This window comes from Pinus tabuliformis, chromosome 2_2 (assembly GCF_031772625.1).
Source record: "Pinus tabuliformis cultivar Carrire ecotype Pingquan chromosome 2_2, CPIR1, whole genome shotgun sequence".
In the NCBI taxonomy this organism is placed as follows: Eukaryota; Viridiplantae; Streptophyta; class Pinopsida; order Pinales; family Pinaceae; genus Pinus; species Pinus tabuliformis.
Genome location: NC_142300.1, coordinates 316,390,733 through 316,412,283, shown reverse-complemented (window position 1 = coordinate 316,412,283; position 21,551 = coordinate 316,390,733).

Below are 21,551 nucleotides of genomic sequence, written 5' to 3'. Positions count from 1 at the left end.
ATGATGTAGTCTTTAGTACGAGAAAGGTTTTCCTTAGACACATCACCATGAGACAGGTGAAGTAGATCGGTTCATGAGTCAAGAACCTGTATGCTCTTGAGGTTAAAGATGCATGGAAAGCCTTAAGGAGTAAGGAAACTATTGGAGACTTGTGGGTTGAGAGGGAGAGTACATTACCTCTCAACATGCAGCGCCAGAAGAAGTCTTAAACAATTGTGGAGCAGCCACAATTGGTGAAGCAACTTCAGGACATTGTGGAGCAATCACAACTACAGAAGTTGAGAGGAGACCAAATGGAGGCATCCACTCTTGCAGAGACCTCAAGTAGGGGGAAATTTCGAGCCAAGTGGGCAGAGGGATCACATGCATCCATACCTCCAGGTGGGAGGTGGGGTGATGGGGAGTGATAGTCCCAAGAAGGCTAAAATAGGGGTAGGATCCTTGAGGTACCCAACCTCTTTGTTAGACCTTTCTACGAGAGCCTCGACGAGGATTAGCAGGACTGGCTGAGTGGGTAGAGATAGATGAAAATGGAGTGGCAGAGGAAGCTTCAACATCAGAGGATGTTTCTAGCCGAACTAGGAGGTTATTTGGGAGATCAATTACTTACTTCTCAGTAATTGAGTTGCAGTGAAATAGTGGGCAGCAAAATGCAACGTGATGAGAGGAGGTGCAGTGCGGATGCAGTGCTGGGAGACAGGGCCAACAACAACACAGATGCAACAGGAGGAATCAATGTGATTGATGTAGTCAGAGAACAAAGTGACAGAGGCTAGAGCAGTTAGATACTGAAGACCACAGAGGTGCAACGTTTTTTAGTTGATAGAGGCAATAGCAATTAGAGACTTTGATGACAAAGGCATCATTTTGATTCAAGTTGGATATTTTTTGTGTTCCTGGAGTTGTTGGAGCAACAACACTACGGAGAAGTGTTGCATGTAGAACATTCCAAAGGTTCAGGATCGGGTTCGAGTTGAATTCATTTCTTGTTGAGAGGGAGTGTTGAAAATAACAACAAGAAATGCTAAAAATAGAAATTCTATAAATAACATTGATATAAATATCATTTCAAGATATACTCCAACTTTGTTGGAAATAGCAAAAGATAGAAATGCTAAAAATAGCATTGCTATAAATAGCATTTCAGGATAGATTCCAATTTTAATTAGTCCCTGAATTAAAATTGAGAATTCAAATTCAAATTTGGTCTGAGTAGCTATTTGAAAAATAATTAATTAATTCGTCTTGAGTTGATTAGTTGGAGAAAATCAAACATGAAGTCTATGTGAAGACATGCAACAGTTATCCCTTTGATTGAGGAAGTTATCCCTTAATTAAGGAGATAAGGATGAGTTGTATTTGAGTTGTAATTAGTTAGCTCAGTTAACTGAGTTAAGTCCAGTTAAATTAGTTCCACACTGTTGCAGGAACTTATTGCGAGTTCAGTCAGTTAATGCATGCTTGCATGCAACTAGTGTTCTCTAGATAACTGAATATTCTCTCATAAATAACTCATGCATGTCAGTTTAGAGAAAGACCCAGTTGAGATTAAAGACAGGGACATTGTACTATCAGTTGGAGGAATTTTCCTATAAAGGAAACTCATCCATGCAGAAGGAATCAACTCCTTCAAGATTGCGCAGTTATTTCAGAGGTCAGTGTTGTGTGTGAGGTGAGAATCACACAGGTTGCAGCTGGAGGACCCAGGAGAAACTGCGCAAGGAAATAGGAGGCTTGGAGGACTGAAGGAAGGCATATGTGTTGTCTATTCTGTCTATGAGCAGTAGTGAGGGATTGTACTGAGAGCTGGATAGCTTGTGAGCTAAATCTTTGTGTAATCTTGAGATATTTCCACTTGTATGATAATACAGATAGCGAGGCTTTTAGCTGAGGCTTTCCCCAGAGTATTCTTCTGTGTTTCATGTGTGATTGAATCTTCTTATTTATTATATGTGTTCTATTTGATCTTGCTCAAAATTGATTAATCTTCCACAAGTTTGATTGTAGAAGTATATTAAGTATTTTGCTTAGTACATTGCATAATCAGGTGATCTACAGTGAAATTTCTACAGAGACGATGTCACAATTTACATTTGATGAAATTTCATAAAGCCATGGTTTTTCCTAAGTGATAATATTTTGGTGTCGCTTCCGAGGAACAAAAGTTAAATCTTCCCTTGGAAAGAATGAAAAACATCAAGATTTGATCATTGATGGTGAACGAGGATCAGAAATAATCAGATTGCACATCATTCACTCAGTGACTCCACTCTCAGCAGGATCCATAAATCAAAGTATCATTGGTGACTCCACTGTATCAAGATGAATCAACAATATGAAAGGTTTGTTCCTATGAATCATGCTCATATTCCTGGATTTCCAAATTGTATCCCTCATATATTGGTAAACATTTATGCCAAAATCTAAAGATCAAGGAGGAGACAATGTTACAATTTACATTTGATCAAATTTCATATGCATACACATAAGCTAGGGGCTGAATTGCATGAAGATTGTCTGATGAATTTTTTTATGGAAACTTTAGAAGACAAGCCAAGATCCTGGTATGAAAGGTTGCCACCTCTTAGTATTTATTCTCTTAAATATTTTTCATGCCGTTTTCTATGAGAATTATAAGGAATGCTCCCAATCTTCATCATTTTTTGGGAATTATTGTGAGTATTTCAAAAGATTTATTCAATGTGTGGGAATTGACAATAATAACGAATATTTAATGGATGATGGAATCAAAGAAGCCCTGTTTGAATTATCTTCTTATCGGGAGGAAAGAGTAGAGGATGGCCGCCATCTTACTCAGGAAAATATTCAACGTGAAGTAGTTTCTTTTTTGGTTGTAGATGAAGGAAAACATGACATTAGTTTTCAGGCTCATTTTCCTTCGTTGGATGAAGATTTACATTAAAATTGTTCTTCATTTAATTCATTTTCTAAATTTATGTTGCAAGAAGAAACTTGTGAAAATCAGGGTTCTAAAACTATATGCCTGGAAACTATAGACAGTGAACCATTTTATGACAATTATAATCAACATTTGTAAGATGACAATGAAGTATAAAATGTTGTTTTAATTTATTTAGACAACTAGGATGAGATTCCATTTAAGTTGAATGAAGAATTAGATATACAAGTTGCCACTATTCTATTTGAAAATTGTCAAGAATGTACAAAGCTTTTACCTCATGTGCATGATAAGCCAAATGAAAAAATTGTTGCATCTCCATTTGAGAAGGATCAACAAGAGGTTTTTGTTCATGCTCTTAAGGACCCTTTTATAAGTTTGTTGACATCAACAAATAATTTGGATGTTGTCGTATTTATAAGTCAAGGAAATCAGATTCAATTGAATTTTGAGTTGTCAATTTTTATGATTTTCTTTCTTTTTTAAGAGAGTGAAAGAAGAAAGCATTCAAATAGGCATTTTCTTTTGGGACCACACTGGAATTTTTTTATCGTTTGATACAACTATTATTTTCAGCTATTAGAGTAGGATATATTGAATAAGCTTGTAATTCATTCATTTAGATTCCAGTTTGTATAAAGGATTGGCATTTCAATTCTTTAGTTTTCAGCAGTTGGTTTTCATGTTACAATTAACTTCGAGTGCATATTTGATTGCAGTAATAGTTGATTTCAAGTATTTAGATTTTGTTTTTCATTTTGGCATTTAGATTTCAATTTGTAAAGAAATGGTTGGCACTGTGGGGTAATTTTCTACAAAATAAGTCACAAGTCTTAGAATGAGCAGGTTTTAGAGTTAGAATCACACATGGATTAGGCACTTGGTCTATGCGAGTTATTTCCTACCTCACAGGGAGGAAAAAATCTCCACTAGAGCCAGTTGTTATCACAATCTAGTTTTAGAGTAAAGGGTCCAATGGTCTTAATTTTTCACAAAAAATTTAGGGACACTTACAATTAATTTGTCAGTGTTGTTTCAGAAAAATTGAAATGGTGGCACTGACAAATCAAATGTCAGCAAAAAACTTTGTTTGTTCCTATAAAAGTCAGTAAGTTTGGGTGCAATGTCATAACAATTAGAAATGAATTTTTGAAAACTAAGAGAGGATTTTGTTGGAAACGAACATATTAACGAAAACCTCTCTCATTTTTAACACAAGTGTCATATTTTGAGATATGAAAATTGATATTTGATGCCTATTTTTTGGGAATTCACGAGAAATAAATTTTTCTATTTTTAGAAAAATGCCTAATCAACTTTCAGTTGGAGAGCCTCCTCATCAAATTCGACTGGGGGGTCCTTAGCTTCATCCATGACTCCAGCAACAACATGATCTTTAGATATTGAATATTGTTTATTTTGTTTTATGATGCAATGATGTAATGTATTTGGTTTAAATTATATATTTGCTCATTTATTTTAAGGATTTGTAATTAAGTTTTGCTAAAAACTTGGTTATATTTTTGTAATTAATCTATGAATACTATGATTTTGAAAGGAGGAAGGGTTGGGATTTTTTGAAGAAAAAGTATTCTGTGTTTAGCTCTCATATTAATATAATTTTTTATCAAAATGTTTTATGAAACTAGTTCATAAAAAGATAGAAATGATAGATGAACGCCTTAGAAATAAGCCTCTTCGAGGGGGAAACCTCCTTTACATTACACAAATGAACAATTTTTGGATGATACAAATAACAAGACCTCCTTTCTATATATAGGAGTCTAAGGGGTCATAATATAATTAGAGCTGACATAACAATAATAATGTAAGGGCACAATAATAACAATAGTGGGCTTCTATAGGGCAGAATAATAACAATATGGGGACTGCATGGGTACAACAATATAATAATGGGGTTGTACTAATAACAATAAGGGGTTACACTAGTAGTATAGGGGTCTAACATGCCCCTCTCCTTCAAAAAGTGTTGTCCTCAACAATTGAGTAGCTCTTGATGCTTCTGTATAAAATTCTTGTCCTCCCATGTGGAATCTTCAGCGGGTAAGTTCTTCCACTTGATGAGATTCTATGAAATTTATCGATTTCATAGCTATCGGGTTCTTGTTTCTGTGACTGCTCCAAGTTCCAATATGATTTTTCTCTCCTCTTCAAGTTTTGGCAATATTGATTGAATTGGGATATTCTGCAACTTTTGAATGAGTGGCCATAGTTCTTTTTCCTTCTTCCATTCATCCCTTGCTTCGTTTATCCAATCTGGTTGGATAATAGAAATAGCACAAAACAATGCTTCCACATCCTCATCCTTTCTTGAGAGTGCATATGCAACAAAAATTTTCTTCCCTTTTCTATAGATGATGTCAAAGTCATAACCCAACATATTTGTGACCCATTTTTTCTATTCTTCTAAAGATAATATTTGTTCTAAAAAGTATTTAAGACTATCATGATCCATTTTTACCTTGAAGTGTCTTCCCATTGGGTAAGGTTGCCATTTCTTAAGTGCATGTAGTATTGCCAACATTTCCTTCTCATAAATAGCTTGCTTGAGATGTAGCCGTAAAAATACCCAATCACCTACATCAAAAAAAAATTCACTGCAATGTTGATCTACCTGTTGTTTCATTCGATTCTACACCAAAGTGGCGTTATCCTTTAAAAGTTGGAGAACTTGTTGTTGATGCTCAACGTGATCTTTCACTGCTTGAACCTTTTTCTTCTTGATATGTCCTTCTATCTTGAGAGTTTGAGGAGTGGTAACTTCTTCCAATTCTTTACAAGATATGGTTGGATTCATTTCTTGATGCTCGATGTGATCTTTCACTTCTTGAACATTTTTCTTCTTGATATGTCCTTCTATCTTGATAGTTTGAGGAGTGGTAATTCCTGCCAATGCATTACAAGATATGGTTGGATTCATTTCTTCTTTCTCGATGTGATCTTTCACTTCTTGAACCTTTTTCTTCTTGATATGTCCTTCTATCTTGAGAGTTTGAGGAGTCGTAATTCTTGCCAATGCTTTACAAGATATGGTTGGATTCATTTCTTCTTTCTCTGGGGTTGGGTCCTAGCGTATATCCTCTTCTTTTGATGTTTCTTGATTCTTTTCTTCCACCTCTTCATACTCTATGTAAAATAATTTCTTCTCACCACACTTATAACCTTTAGTGCATTTGCTATCACAGTTGTAACAAGGCCCTTTTTCTCTTTTTTCTTCCAGTTGTTGTGGTGCCACCCTTGTAGGTTGTGGAAGGCTAGGGGAAACAACACTTCCATGTTTATAGTTGCGAGGGGTAGAATTCCTTGTTTCCATTATTTTGCTTTCCACTTTTCTTGCCAACCTGAATGCCTTCTCCAATGAATCAGGTTCCCAAAGACAAACCTCATGTTGAATGTTATCCTTTAAAGTCCCTATGGAGACATCAATCCTCTACTTCTCTGGAATATCATTTTCCCTTATATTCAATTTTTGAAAGTCCTCAATGTGCTTTGCCATTGATTTTTTTTTTTTGAGATTTATCAATTGGCTAAAGAAGGTGTTTCCCTTTGTATCCTCATAATGTGCTATCATTTCCTACGTGAAAATTGACCATGTGACAAGTGGTTTATGAGAACAAAGCCCTTTATACCATAAAAATTGATTCGGTTCTAAATAATTAGATGTAATAAATACCTTTTGTAACAGTGGTACACCATGTAGATCAAAATATTTCTCCATCTGTAGTATCCAATTTACCAGATCCTTGCCATCAAACTTCCTCATCTCGCTTTTTCTTGATTTTAGGAGCTCGATCTTGAAATGAATGTAACTCTGTAATTTCAGATCTTCGAGTTCTAAAATCACGACCTGCAGTAGTCCTCTGAATCCTCTTTCCAATGCCTTTAGTCTGATCGAAATTGGATTCTCCAAGGAAGAGTTATTCACAATCTCCCAAGATGACCTGATTATACCCCTTTTTAGAATAGCAAACTTGTATTACATGCCATGTGTCACTGTTTTGACCTTCGGATCTAAAAAAGACATACAAAATACTTCAGTCTGTCCTCTTTTTGTAACTTCTTATGAAATTTCAATCTGATGCTCAGAGAGAAAGTTATGATGCTTTTCCCAAGGTCACCTGTTTAAGATGTAATTTAGGAGTCTACAAAAATGATAACTTCCTCAGACTATATCTTCGAAACTATAGAGATATAGTATCTAAAATTAGGAGCCAAGGTTTAGAACGATTTCTTCTCAAATGGGTTTTTGTTTGAGGTTCTGAAACTTCGTAGCGAAAGAGGTATAGTGAAAATCTCATGATGACCTGTTTTAGTTGAAATTCTGGAGCTTTCAAAAGTCCTAACTTCCTCAGATCATATCTCTACAAATGTAGCAACGCAAGCTCTAAAATTCGGACCCAAGGTTCAACGTGAGTTCATCTCAAATGGGTTTTTGTTTTAGGTTCTGAAACATTGCAAAAAAAAAGTTATAGTGAAAATTCCATGATGACTTGTTTGGAGCAGCGAAAACCCAAGAATCCAAAGCTATGATACCAAATGTTATGAAACCAGCTCACAAAAGGATAGAAAAGATAGATGAACGCCTTAGAAATAAGCTTCTTCGAGGGGACAACCTCCTTTACATTACACAAATGAATAATTCTTGGATGATACAAATGACAAGACCTCCTTTTTATATATAGGAGTCTAAGGGGCCATAATATAATTAGAGGTAACATAACAATAATAATGTAAGGGCACAATAATAACAATAGTGGGCTTCTATGGGGCATAATAATAAAAATAAGGGGTTACACTAGTAGTATAGGGGTCTAAAAAAATGTTTGCATGTGGAAATTCTCTAAGATTCATGTGTGGGTGGTTTTTAGTCCGTGTTTCTACTATCTATTTTTCTTCTAAGCCATAACTTTAATCAATAAGTCTCCAGTGTGTGGAAAAAAGTGATTGGATTCAAATTATTTTTGAAATATCATATTTAGATTTTCCAAATTACTTCTATGTTGTTCAACTTAAATATCATTAGTAGAATTCTTTTGGCTTTGTTTTTTGATATTTATTTTCTACTTTCTCCTATCATACCTAACTGGAGAATTGCCTAAAAATCCATACACTATCTTGTCTTTGTTAAATTGTTTATGTATCTTGTGGTTAGAAGCATTTATACTAGACTCCATGCCCAATGGTCCTTGTTGTCTTCTTTCCAAACCAATCTCATATCATCAAGTAAATCTGGCCAATGAGCTTAATGACCTACAGCTAAAGTGACCGTGAGTGGTAGATTTTTAAGGAGACACCCTTGTCCATATTGAAGGACCAAATTTCAATCTAAAGAGGCTAGAGGTTACCTTAGTCTTTTCCCTCTATAGCAAGGGTTTTTTAGGAGTGATAACAACTACTCTGGCACCCGCATATCATTGTCAACTTTGAAACTAAGAACCTCCACCTTGATGCTTCTCATATTCTCCTCTAGGTCTTTGTTCTCAATCTTGATCACTCTATGACCATTTGATTTAGTCTTGGAATTAATCACTATGATATCTATTTCCCTAACTTCTTCTTTTGGGTTGTTAAAGCCTGGCATATTTTCTATTTATTTTGTTCTCATAATGACTCTTTCCCTTTAGAATTGTGCACTTTTCCAACAAAATTCTACAATATTTCTACTCGATTCAAAATTATGTGGTTACCAACGTGTTCTTATCTCCTGTATTTTTTTGTAGACTACTTGTGGAATTTTGACAATTGAGTAGAAAATTACGCCCTTCGAAATTTTTAATTGGACACTAATTTCTCCTTCCAAAACTCCTATACATTTCTCCATTAATTCTAGTTTCTATTACCCTAGATGTGTTTCGCTTACAATTCACTTTCTTCTAACTATTTACATGCCAACTTCCATCTCCTAAGCGCACAATTATGTCGTCAAGAAATTTATTCACTCTCCCTCTCTGCTCTCGATTGTTAGAGTTATGAGACTTAATTAAGCTTCCAAAATTAATGCAGCCTTAGCATGATGCCCACTTCATTCCTATTGGGTAAGAATTCATGCTCCTCGAACCTCGCAAACATGCATGGGTTAGTTCCATGTCCATCATGGGTGCCTTTCTCTTCTCAAAATCCATGTGGAACACCTCTAACTATACCTCGAGGGTCTACTAGGCGCTCATGCACTAAAATCTCTCTCTCTCTCTCTCTCTCTCTCTCTCTCTATATATATATATATATATATATATATATATATATATATATATATATATATTTATGAGTGCATGAGTGCTTGGTAGACCTTGAGGTATAGTTAGGGGCATTCCACATGGAGTTTAATAACAATATAAAAAATATATATGCACCCTCGAGTCCACTATATATCTCAACATTAACACAGTTAAAACAAAATTATATATATTTATTAAAATAAATGGGGGGGGCTCCACTATTCCACCATGCAATAGATATCTAACAATACTTTATATTTATCCCTATTTAATATCGTGGACCCTCCCAAGCTCCAACATTAATGCATACGTATACCCAAGCTTGATCAACGGTGGTGAGAAAGCATTATAGCCTATAGCCCATATTAAAATGCGGACCCCCTCCCCTCCCTCCACTTACATCACAAGGTTTTTTTTTTTTTTTTTGGGGGGGGGGGGGGGGGGGGGTGGGGTTTTTGTTATCACTGTTTTACTTCGTGGTTCAACACATTGCATCCATCGGTGGGTAGTGACCCAAACGATCCAATGATTCTCATTAAAACGGAGATGACCCGTCCCCCATGTCGACGCACCAGTGGGGCGGATCAATTATCACGATTTTGGCCTCCCTTGTGTTGGTTCCAACTCCCCAAAACTAACTGATACCACTCCCATGGCCTACATCCCACCTCCGTGTCAACTAAATGGTGAATCAACTCCATTGCATGTTCCGTGACTCATCCTAGGGTTCCAACTAACAGTAATTTCGTTGTTCCCTAATGGGGATTGAGTCTGTTTATTATCACATTTAGCCTTCAGACATATGGCTCATCTCCACATCTTATGGCCACAACCCATTCCCTAGGAACCATTATTCTCTTCGTGGTTAGATAGCATGGGACATATTCCATTTTGTGGTTTTCCATCATGTGGTCCTTGGTTGTCAACAATCATAGCTTATGGATTACCATAGGTTGCCGATGGAGCTTCTGCATGATACTTCGATCGTACTCAAGCCTAAACATTTAGTAACACTACAATTCTTAATACATTTGGTAGGGATATTAGGGAGTTCCACTGTGGAACCCTACCCGAAGTCAATTTCATATATATATATATATATATTATATATATATATATATATATACCCGAAGTCAATTTCATATATATATATATATATCTATATATCTATATATATATATATATATATATATATATATATATATATATATATATATAGATATATACCCGAAGTCAATTTCATATATATATATATATATCTTGTTACACCTTATAATATTTCTTGACTTGATATTTTAAATAAACATGTGCCTTATTATTGACTCAGGTTTAATACACCGTCTAAATATATTTTATATATAATTATAAATCTTGTATTATTATTATATAGATACCACCTTATAAAATCCCCAACCTCTTATTAGGCAACACTACTACAAGCACAACACTCAAATCACACAATTTATCCACGAGAGTGTAAAATCTGACCCTACTAAAACAATCCCTACACCTGGCAGTACCTGGTTTTCGTGAATGCAAATGTAGAATGCTTGTGATGCCAATTTTAACACATACAAAAATAATTACAACATTATATAACGGAATTTGATAATTACTTAACCAAAATTATTCAAATAAAATAGCATGGGATACCATTTAGCATCACATTAACATGTTGTTATGGCAATATATATATATATATATATATCTATTTATATATATATATATATATATATATATATATATATATATATATATATATATATATAGATATATATATATATATATATATATATATATATATATATATATATATATCTATATATATATATATATATATATATATATATATATATATATATATATATATATATAGATATATATAGATATATATATAACATGCACAGTGAAATACAAAGGAAATTATAGTCATAATACAAAACCCTAAAGCTAGGGTTTCAACCATAAATCCATAAATCAATCAATACAAATTATATGTAAATATTTATTTGTATAAAAGAGTAACTGGTTGTGGCATCTCCATGTTCCACCCAACCATAAAATTTGTGGTTCATCAATCTCAAACATGGGTCACCTATGAGCTAGGGTTGCAACTCCATAGGCAGCAGTAAACCAATGAAAACATATCCATGGCAAACGTGCCAACCCAATACCCATAACTCCACCAATGCACTCTGCTTCCTTGAACCTATGCCCAAGTGGAACACTCTTCTTCAGGACTTTCTAGTCCCTCTATGATTCCCACCTTCTAGGGTGCCTTACAACTCGCCGAGAACTTCTTAAAAATAGGGCTCTAGGAGTTCTTTATGTTTCCATGGATTCTAGGCACCCTTTGAGGCCTTAGTTGGCTCTGTCAGTTCTAGAACTCAAGTGGCACACCCTTTTTCAAGACCTTCCAGTCTCTCTAGGATGCTCACCTTCCAAGGTTCACTAACTAGTCACCAACACTTGAGTTGATTCCTAAAGTCCAAGCATAGGACTCATAGACTAAAAATACCTAGTCACATCTAGAATCCCCAAATTGGGTTCACCAACTTGTACATAACTAAAATTCACTATTCATCTCTCACCATGAAATGAGTGTGGAATAATGAAAACGATTATGATGGAATGACATAATAATTGGTTAGATACACAAATGGATGATGGTAATGATGATGAATGATAATGGTGATGGATACTAATGGTTGTAATGAATGAAAAAATAATGCCCCTCTGAGTGTCTTGTATAATGCAATGCATTGCTTCTCCATGTGGCATGCATGGCCCTTCGCTGCCATGTGGCACATCCCTGAAGCCACATGGGTCCCCAGTTGTCATTTCCTCGACACCTAACACCATAACCTCTTTCTTGTCATCGTGGAGTTTCTTTAACCCCATAATATTTTTCATGGAATTGACTCTACAACTAACCATTATTTTATTAATCTAAAATTATGTATAAAATTTACAATATTTACAATAGTTTCCTTTTGGAAATTTTGGCAAAATAACATATATGTCCTTCGGAAATCTAGCATGCAAGAATGAAAAAATGACTCTGGCTCACCAGCCTAATATCAAGATACATATATTTACATCATAAACCAACAGGGGTATTATACTGAACGACGCAACTCTTCGATGGTTCATGAGCCCGAAAGGAATAACATCACCACATGGGAATAAATGTAACAAGCTTTCAAAAACAAATACTAGGATTATTGAAGAGCAAGGGATACTAGAGATGAAATATTCGAAAATGATTTAAGGAGAAAATGAATCTCTAGAAGTCTTTAAGGAGAGATTCTAGCTAAGTTATAGAAGGGTGCATAATTTCACTCCAGACCCAGAATCCTTAAAACTACTTCAAATATGAGTATTCAGAGAAGATAAAATGGAAACAGTTAGTTAGCTATCCAATGGAGATATATACCAACTCATTTATGATGACATTAAATAGGTGATGAGCCCCAGTATCACAACAAGATTGTTGAGACTCCCAAGGCTACCAACTTTAATTATGAACTTGGGGTTTGTACAAACTAAAGAGGTGACAGTGCTATATGCATAGTAGGTCAAGCTATACTCATATCACCTTCAATAAATGAATCAAATCAAGGCATACATAGACCACTCCTTTTACTAGCTTTCAAAAAGAACTTGCATGTAAATACAAGAGTCTACTCTAATTGCAAGAAGGTAAACATTATCTTAGTTGCAGAAATGAAAGTGCCATTCATCAAATGTAAAATCTAACTTCAGTTGCATGAAGTTAAAGGACTATACTAATTCCAAATATGGAATATGCTAGTATACTTGCAGGTGTAAATCAAGATTTTACTTGTGGAATTTAAATCATTACTCTACTTGCAGAATGTGAACAAAAGTGCTTGAAGAAGGAAATTTGATCTAAAGCATATGACTAGAAAATCCAAGAGCATAAATTCAAAAAATAATATACTTGGATTGAAGAGTTTCCCTTCTTATCACTGAGTTCAAGATAATTTAGCTTTAGTGATAGAGTCCTTACACATTCCATAGGAGAAATTTTTTTGTGATTTAATTGTGGAAATTTGTCTACTAATTCTAGTTGTTGTGATATATTTGTGGTGAAGGAAGTATATGTCTAAAGTGGTCCTTTGTCTTCCCAAATCAGGGATTCAAAGATTGGAGGTCATTATTCAATCCCAAGATGAAAAAATCAAGCTCTTAAAGCAAATATGGTCAAGTTTAGATAATGCTACAAGATGCTACAGGATTGCCCTGTTTTGCTACAGTATTAGATCTGAGAGAATCCTGAGGATAGGAAAGGTGTTTTGGAGGTGGGAGAAGGTAGATGAGGGTGTACGAGGAATGTGTGAAGCCTTGTTCCAAGATTATCACCCTTCAGAGGCCCATCTTGCATAAAAGTACATGCTCACGGTGTCCCCAATAACCTTGAAAGGATGACCTCGATGGAAAAATTTGGGAGCCATATGAGGTGTCAAGGAGGAGGATGTTGATGACTAAATAGATTTAGGATGAGTGCACCAATCCATACAATTCACTAGTATTACTTGCAGACTAACAATCAACCCCTTCTTACTCTTGGAAAGAACATAAATCTATTGATCAAATTGTAGCAAAACAAATCAAGATGGAAAGGATGAGTTGAATTTTATTTCATCAAGAACTACTCTATCCTACAACATGCATCTAATCCATGTGCAAAGGCATGATATTAACTTTTAGGATGCATAAATAGAGTATGCAAGAGAACTATAAACCAAAACTTAGCAACTTTTAAAGGAAAATAAACACATATTTTTCGCTTGTTGTTGTAGACTCCTCAACCACACTTCCCACAAGAGAGGTGGTAACTAGGCTTGCAACCAAAATTTTTGCAATCTAACTTCTTCCTAAAAAAGGAAAGAAATATCATTACTCACACAATGAGAAAACAAAATAAAATACATAAGAGAGACTAGAGCATCTGGATTGGGCCCTAACCCAAGGGTTGTAGCCCTCCCAAGTTAACTCAGATGTAGACCAACAATGAACCTTTCATTAACGAGAAATAGAGTTCAAGTACATCATATTAAAATGGGAATAACAATTCCAAGCATTGGAATCTCAATAGCTCTTCCTAGATCCCAAGAATTTCCAATCCTAATGAGGCCTTGGGAATTTTTATTTATACAAAAGATGATTGATGGGCAGCTCCCTTGGAAGGAGGACTGCTTCCCTCTAAAACCTCAAAAATAGTAGATCTAGTTCCCTTAGATCCTCTCATGCACTTGAGTTCATTGAACGTCAGTGGACCTCAAGTTGTAGATGAGTGTATATAAGTGATTCTAGGGATCACTTTGAGTTTAAGGAGAGTAAATGCAAGGGACAATCCTCTTATGCTTCTTTTAGCTACCTTCAATGTGCCTCTACATCGTAAATGTACTAAAAAATGTTGTTTTTCCTACACATAAACCACATTAGGCCATGAAGTATGACAAGAACCCTTTAGTCTTCCTACTAAGCACATTATAGCCAAAAAATGTAAATTAGTGTGAGGAAAGAAATAATTTATGGGTTGGAGGATAGGAAAATGGGTCTTAAAATATACCTATTGATGGGATCCATCATCACCCCTTACTCAAAGAGTTTGTCACCCTCTAAGCAACTTAATCACTGATGTGTAGTTTATGCATGGCCCTGGTGGCCTCTATGACATCCCAAGGAATCTCATATGGTGTGCCCTCCTCTGGATAAAATCCTACATTTTCCTCTATGGCTGCCCACTCCCTTTGTTCCTCTACTTGATCTCTTCTTTATTGTAGGCCCAATAATAAGGGAGGGCTCATTTTTAGCCTTATCTAATTGATCTTCAACCTTTGAGTGATTTTCTTGTAGAGTGGGGTCCTCTACTAGGAATTCCTTAGCCTTTCATGGGAGTGATATTCTTTTATTTGTAGACTATGGGGTAGAGCATGCCATCTCCTTTGGCAATCCTATAACCTCTTAGTCCCCAACAACCTAAATGTATCCTGGAAATGGAGGATAGCTTTCTCTTATGTTTCCATGTAGTGAGGGGCCAATAAGGGATCAATACAGATGAGTTGTGGTTTTTGATGATAGCCTTGGGGCTTATCAACTCTTCTATGATGTATAGTGGCTCTCCTTATTATTTTTCCATCACCACCTTTACTTCCTCAACCCTTGTTTATTCATGGGTCAACCAAGAGGCCAGTTCCATCAATTGTACATCCCCCATTCTTGAGTTGGGGTCCCAAAATTTCATGTCTATGAGGACCATGTTATGCATATAAATTTCAGCCAATTTCGCTCCATCCTCAATGCCCACCTGCTGGAAAAAGTCAATGAACTTCCTATAATCTTGGAATGCTAGAGAGACATATTGTGTCAATGTTTTGGTTTGGAATTGTAGTCGTTGTTCTTTGAGAATGATGGAATGGGATTTGGATGGTTGTATGCATTGAATGGCTCCCATGGACAAACTTTCCATGGTGGCATGTTGTGCCTCCTTCTCTCGTAGTTGTTATCTTAGCCTCTGATTTTCTAACTAAAACTACTCCTTCATGACTAATTCCCATAGCCCTAAGTCAGTCAATTCCTTACCCATTTGTTTCACTTTTCCTCCATGAGGCCCACATCCTATAATTTCTTGGAATTTGCAATTTGAATCCACCTATGATTTCTGCCTCTCTCCTTTTCTAACTCAAAGAAGAGGGCAATTGCAAATTTTGTAGGCCTTATCCTCCCTCCATCAATAAATTTGTAATAGGATCCAAGATTAGGATGTGGAGTGCACTCTTGGAGTCCTTGTGTACCTTCTCCCTCCTCTTGAGTGGATTTTTTCCATTCATGTAGCAATTTTTCTTCATCATGTAGCAATTTTTCTTCATCATGTAGCAACCCTGTCCTTTCTTGTAGCAGTGATGTTCCTTCCTGTAGTAGCTTTGTTTTCTCTTGTAGAAACTTTGTTTTGTCCTGTAGCATCTCTTTTTGTGACTTTAGTTTCTTGGTTGTGGATACCATAGTGGTTGGCCTTCTCATGTGTGTCAAAGGTTGTTTACCCTTGGCTTTAAGGGACGTGACCTCCTCAATTTTCCCTTCACCATGTCCCAATTCTTTCTCTCGGGGGCTAGCTGATTCATCAATTTTGATTGAGATTGTTGAGAGAGGTTGAGGCTTCCTTTGATTGAATTTGGTGCTCCTTGTTTTGAAGTATAAGGGGGCCTACTTGGGATCCCTTTTCTTGGGCTTGACAGGTGTGCTAGGTGTGTCCAAGGGAGCACCGACCTATTGCTTTGTGTTTCCTCATGAGAGGCTTAGCTACTACTTTTGCTTCCTCTTCTTGCTAGGCCTAGAAGGTTCTCAATGGGTGTCCTCTTTTGTCTTTTTCTTCCTTTTTTCTTCTTTCCTTTCTTATATATCTCTTCCTCCAAAATCTTTTATATTTTCCTTAGCTTCTTCCTCCTCTTCAATATTTTCTTCTTCTTCTTCTTACCTACCTCCAACACTAGATTTTGGTGTCGCTTCTTGTTGTGTTGTGGGAAGGGCTTGTGTTTCAATGAAGGCCTCCCTATCCATGTCCACAAAGTCAGTGCATAATACAATACTCTTGAGCTGGCTTAAGGCATTTGTGATAATGAGCCTAATGAGATCATGATGGGAAATGTACAGGTGATTCGTTTCCCTCACTCTATTGCTCGTTCTGATTATGGATTAAAGGAGGAATGTGGAACATTGAGCCTGCCTGGAAGGGGTAACTCTCTCTAGAATCTTAGGTCATAGAGGAACCTAAATTGATAGGCATAAATGACAATCAACCTCCCTTCAAAGAATATGTACTTAAGGATGTTATAGGACACTTCATCCCAAGGGTAGGGGAGGCTTTCCCTTCTTACTCCATTTTTGTATTCAACATGCTTCTCTTCAGGGAGGAAGAAGTTTTTCTTGGCTATGATGGCTATTGTCCTATCTTCCTTTCCCCATCAAACTCATAAAGGTATGGTGGTCACCTTGTTGATAAGTTCTGCGCTTAGGTGAATGGAAATTCCCCTAACAACAGTGGTGGCATTGTCCTCTCCCTAAGAATGGAGGGCCATGGAAAATTCATGGGTTACCTCATCATCATACCCCTTCAATTTTTCAAAGAACCCCATCCACAAGTCGCTTAGTAAAATGTCTCTAATAGGAGGATGTTGATGGATTCTATTGGTGTCTGTGGGCTCTCTTTGAGTTAAACCTCCCCCCAGGGCTCCTACTGCTACCTTCTTAAGTTATTCCTGAATATAATTCTTTGAAGGAATTTGCTCTAAGAAATTTAGGCTGTCAAGGTAAGGTAAGGAGGTTGATGTCTCTTTTATTTAGAGAGAGAAAACTTATATCCCCTGACACAAGAAAACTACCACTACTCCCACTTTTCTTTTCATATGTAAGAACATAACCTTTCCAAAGAAATTTAACTCTACAGGGGTTTGCTATTGGATATCTATAGTAGGCTGAATTCACTTAACAATTGCATGGAAAATGATGATAAATATGCCACTTACCCCTCTTGGGATGATTTTTTTATGTTTATGGGGGTTTGGAGGAAGGTTCTTGTTTGTTTGGACCCTTTTTCACCTCTTGGCTTGATTCTATAGCACCCCCTCTACAATCATGTAGCAATTTTGGTATTCCTATAGCGACTGTGTCTGATCCTATAGCACCTACAAATAAAATATGTAGCTCATTTGTAGCACCCTAGGTAACCCCTGGTAGTAGCTAGCTCCACCTTCAATGCCTTAATGAGCCTCTCTAACTATTTTGGGAATGAGCATTGATACAAATGAAGTCAAGCCTCATCCTTTTATTCCTTTTTGTGGTAGTGGACTCAACACATTTAGTGATCTGCCCCCTACACATATTTCCTCTTTTAGCCGTTCTACCAACTCCTTGAAATTATCACCCTCTCCTCTTTTAATTTTCCACATTGCATGGGTGGATGAGTAGACTGCGCTTTTATTTTTCAAAGGTGGTCAAGTTTACTAGCCGCCTACAACCCATAAAAACTCTATCCTCGTTCAATAATTTTTTTTTAACCACTATGCACATAGGGGAAGAGGTGATGGGTGTCATACATGAGCCTACGGGTGATGTCGAGTTGCTATAGATGCATGCATGCTGGGACTGAACCAATGGTCAATCAACTACTCTATGAAGGTGCTATCTTTCATACCTTTTCTTGTTCATGGGTCGCCATTTGAACAAAACAATTTGATGATTCTTTTTTATAGCTATTAAATGATGAACTCTCTTTTTTTGTATCTTCTTCTAGTGTTTGATTTGTTGATTTTGGAGTGGGTTAGTGACCTTGTAGCTACCTCTCAATGATGGTGTTGCTTCTTTAAATCTCAAGGATGGCCTCTTGATGCTTAAGGGTGGTCAAATCTTCATTCTAGAAAATCAAAATTTATTTTCTTCTGGTTCGGTATGGTTTGTGTAGGATGTTATAGGATTGGTTTCTTTCCTGTAGCAGTCATACATCCCCTTCCAAAACCACAACTATCTTCATGAAATGCACCTAGTGGCTTGGATAATACATGGTGAGCTTATAGACAAGGATTGGAAATTCTTATGACTATGAAAGCTTGTGAAGAAGGGGTGAAAATGTGGTTTTTTGGTGAACAAAGGTGGAATTTTGGGAATAAAATTGGTTAAATGGTGTGGGTGAGAGGTGTAGGAGGCTTGATGAACCTCTCCTAACATTTCCCAAATGGAAACATGAGTTTTTACAACTTTCCCTAGGAAAATCCAAATCCTCTAGCACTTTTGATCTTCCTATAGTAGTTCAGGGCAATCTTGTAGCATTTCAAGGCAATCCTATACCACTGTAGGATCTATGCAAAATTGAGTGTAGATTCTTGCTTAGTGATGAAGGGATGTAGGGAGATGCACTACAAGAAAACAAGAAATTTGTGCTAGATTTAGCACCAAATTTTAGTGCATTTTTTTTCTCAATTGGGATGAGAAGCTTGGCACTAAATATGGATCTATTGTACAATTTTTAAAGCGTCCTTTTTTGCACCAAATTTTGCATCTTTTTTTACGCCAAATTTTGCATCCTTTTTTGCACCAAGTTTTTCATTTTGTCTTACAACAGGTTTTGCTTCTAGTTTTGTGCCATTTTTTGCATCCATTATTGCATCATTTTTTGCTTCCTATTTTTTGTCATTCTTTGCTTCTAGTTTTGTGTCGTTGTTTGGATCGAGTTTCATACCATCTTTTGCATCTTATTTAGTGCCTTTTTTAACATCCAGTTTGTGCCATTTTTTGCATCTAGCCTTATGGCATTTTTTTCTTCTAATTTTGTACCTATTTTTACATCTATTTTTGAACCAATTTTTCTCCATTTTTTTGCACCATTTTTTACATCCAATTTTGCACCATATGTTGAATTTGATTTAGTGCCAAATTTTGCATCCATTTTTGCACCTTTTTTTGCATCCACTTTTGCATTTTCTTTCTCCCTTTTTTGCATCCTATTTTGTACCATATTTTGCATCTAATTTTGCATAATTTGTTGCATCCAATTTAACATCATTTTTAACAATATTTCTTGCATCCAATCTTGCATCCTTTTGAGCATCCAAATTTGCATCCTATGTTGAACCATGTGTTGCATCCACCTTTGTATCCCATTTTGCGTCTAATGTTATGTTCAATTTTGAGCCACTTTTTCATCTACTTTTGCATTTTTTTTGCACCAAGTTTTGAATTATTTGTTGAACCTTATTTTGCATCCAATCTTGCATCTCAATTTGCATCCAAATTTGAACCATTTTTATTCCCATCTTTGCACCAATTTTTCTACTTTTGCGTCCAATTTTGCAGAAATTTTTATGTCCAATTTTGCATTCTTTTTGGTGTCTAATTTTGCATCCTTTTTGGTGTCTAATTTTTCATCCTTTCTGGCATCCAAATTTTCATCCTTTTTTCTACCACATTTTGTGTCCACATTTGCATCTCATTTTGCACCTAGATTTTAGTTTGAATTTTCATCTAGTTATGCATCATTTTTGGCATCCTTGGTTTCACCCCTTTTTAGTCCCATTTTGCATCTTGTTTGGTGTCTTTTCTTACATCCTTTTGCACCCAATTTTGCATCCTAATTTTACACCTTTTTTTGCATCCTCATTTCGGTGTCCATTTTTACATCCTTGTTTGTGCCCAATTTGGTATCCTTCTGTAAGCCCTATTTTGTGCCCGTCTATTTGTCTAGTTTTCCACACTTTTTAATTTCTACTTTAAAACCCTTTTTGTGTCATTGTTTGCGTCTTGTTTTGATGGCTAGTTTAACAACATTTCTACTCCCAATTTTCATCCATGGTTACATCCACTTTTGGCTTCTTGTTTAGAGTTTTACTTTTATTTCCATTTATGACCCCATTTATGGGTTCATTTCACTAATTCAATTACATAGTGAAATATATTACAGTTTCTAAATATCATTTTGTTGTGGGATTTAATGCATGGTTAGATGAACATAAAACCCTCTCAGTTTATCTTGGAAACCTAGGACATACCGAGTAAGAGAAAGGTTGTTCTAAGGCTCAAGATTTTTAGAAGATCAAGATTTAGAGTAGAGATTAAGAAGAAGAGAAGCAATTCTTGTGAATCCTCACATGCAGGTCTTGTTGGAGTTTTCAGTGTAGCTGGGAAGTGCTCCTAGCTAGCTCCAAAGCTTGGTCCTACACATGAGAGAGAGAACAAAACAACCTTCGCAACATAATATCTTGATAATCGAAACTATCAAAAACATATAAATATTACTGAATAAATAAATATAAACCAAAATCCCATACATTCATTAGTTAAATAGAAGAAGTAAAGAATTAATAGAAGCATATGGAAAGAGGAACAACCAATCTATATTAATAAAGGAGATGGAGGAAAGTTACAACCATCAGATGAAGTTGTAGCAATACCTCCCCCAACTCCTAGATACAAAACTCTCCCTCTCTAGATAGATCTCAACAGCATGCCAATACAATAATTCCCATCCTTTTCTCAATGGCCAAGCCTCCAATACATAGGAAAGTGAAGGCTATGAATATTTCCCAAATTTCTCATTAGTTCAATTTGGGAAAAATATTTTGGTGAATAATGTTTCCTCATATAAAAATGAATTTTTCCACTTTTTAGATGCTTTTATGCTTAGGAAAAAGCTTCCCCATGATTTGTGGCTCTTTTTCGCTTTTGTATGCTTTTCTTTTTTAGGAAAAAGCTAAATATGAGGATAAAGAGATCACATTCCACCATACGACTTTCCGAAAGTGAACAAGAGTTCTAAATTCTAGTTAACTTGAGCTTTTTCCCTGTGACTGAGTGAGAATTTTGGTAAGAAAAGTTAT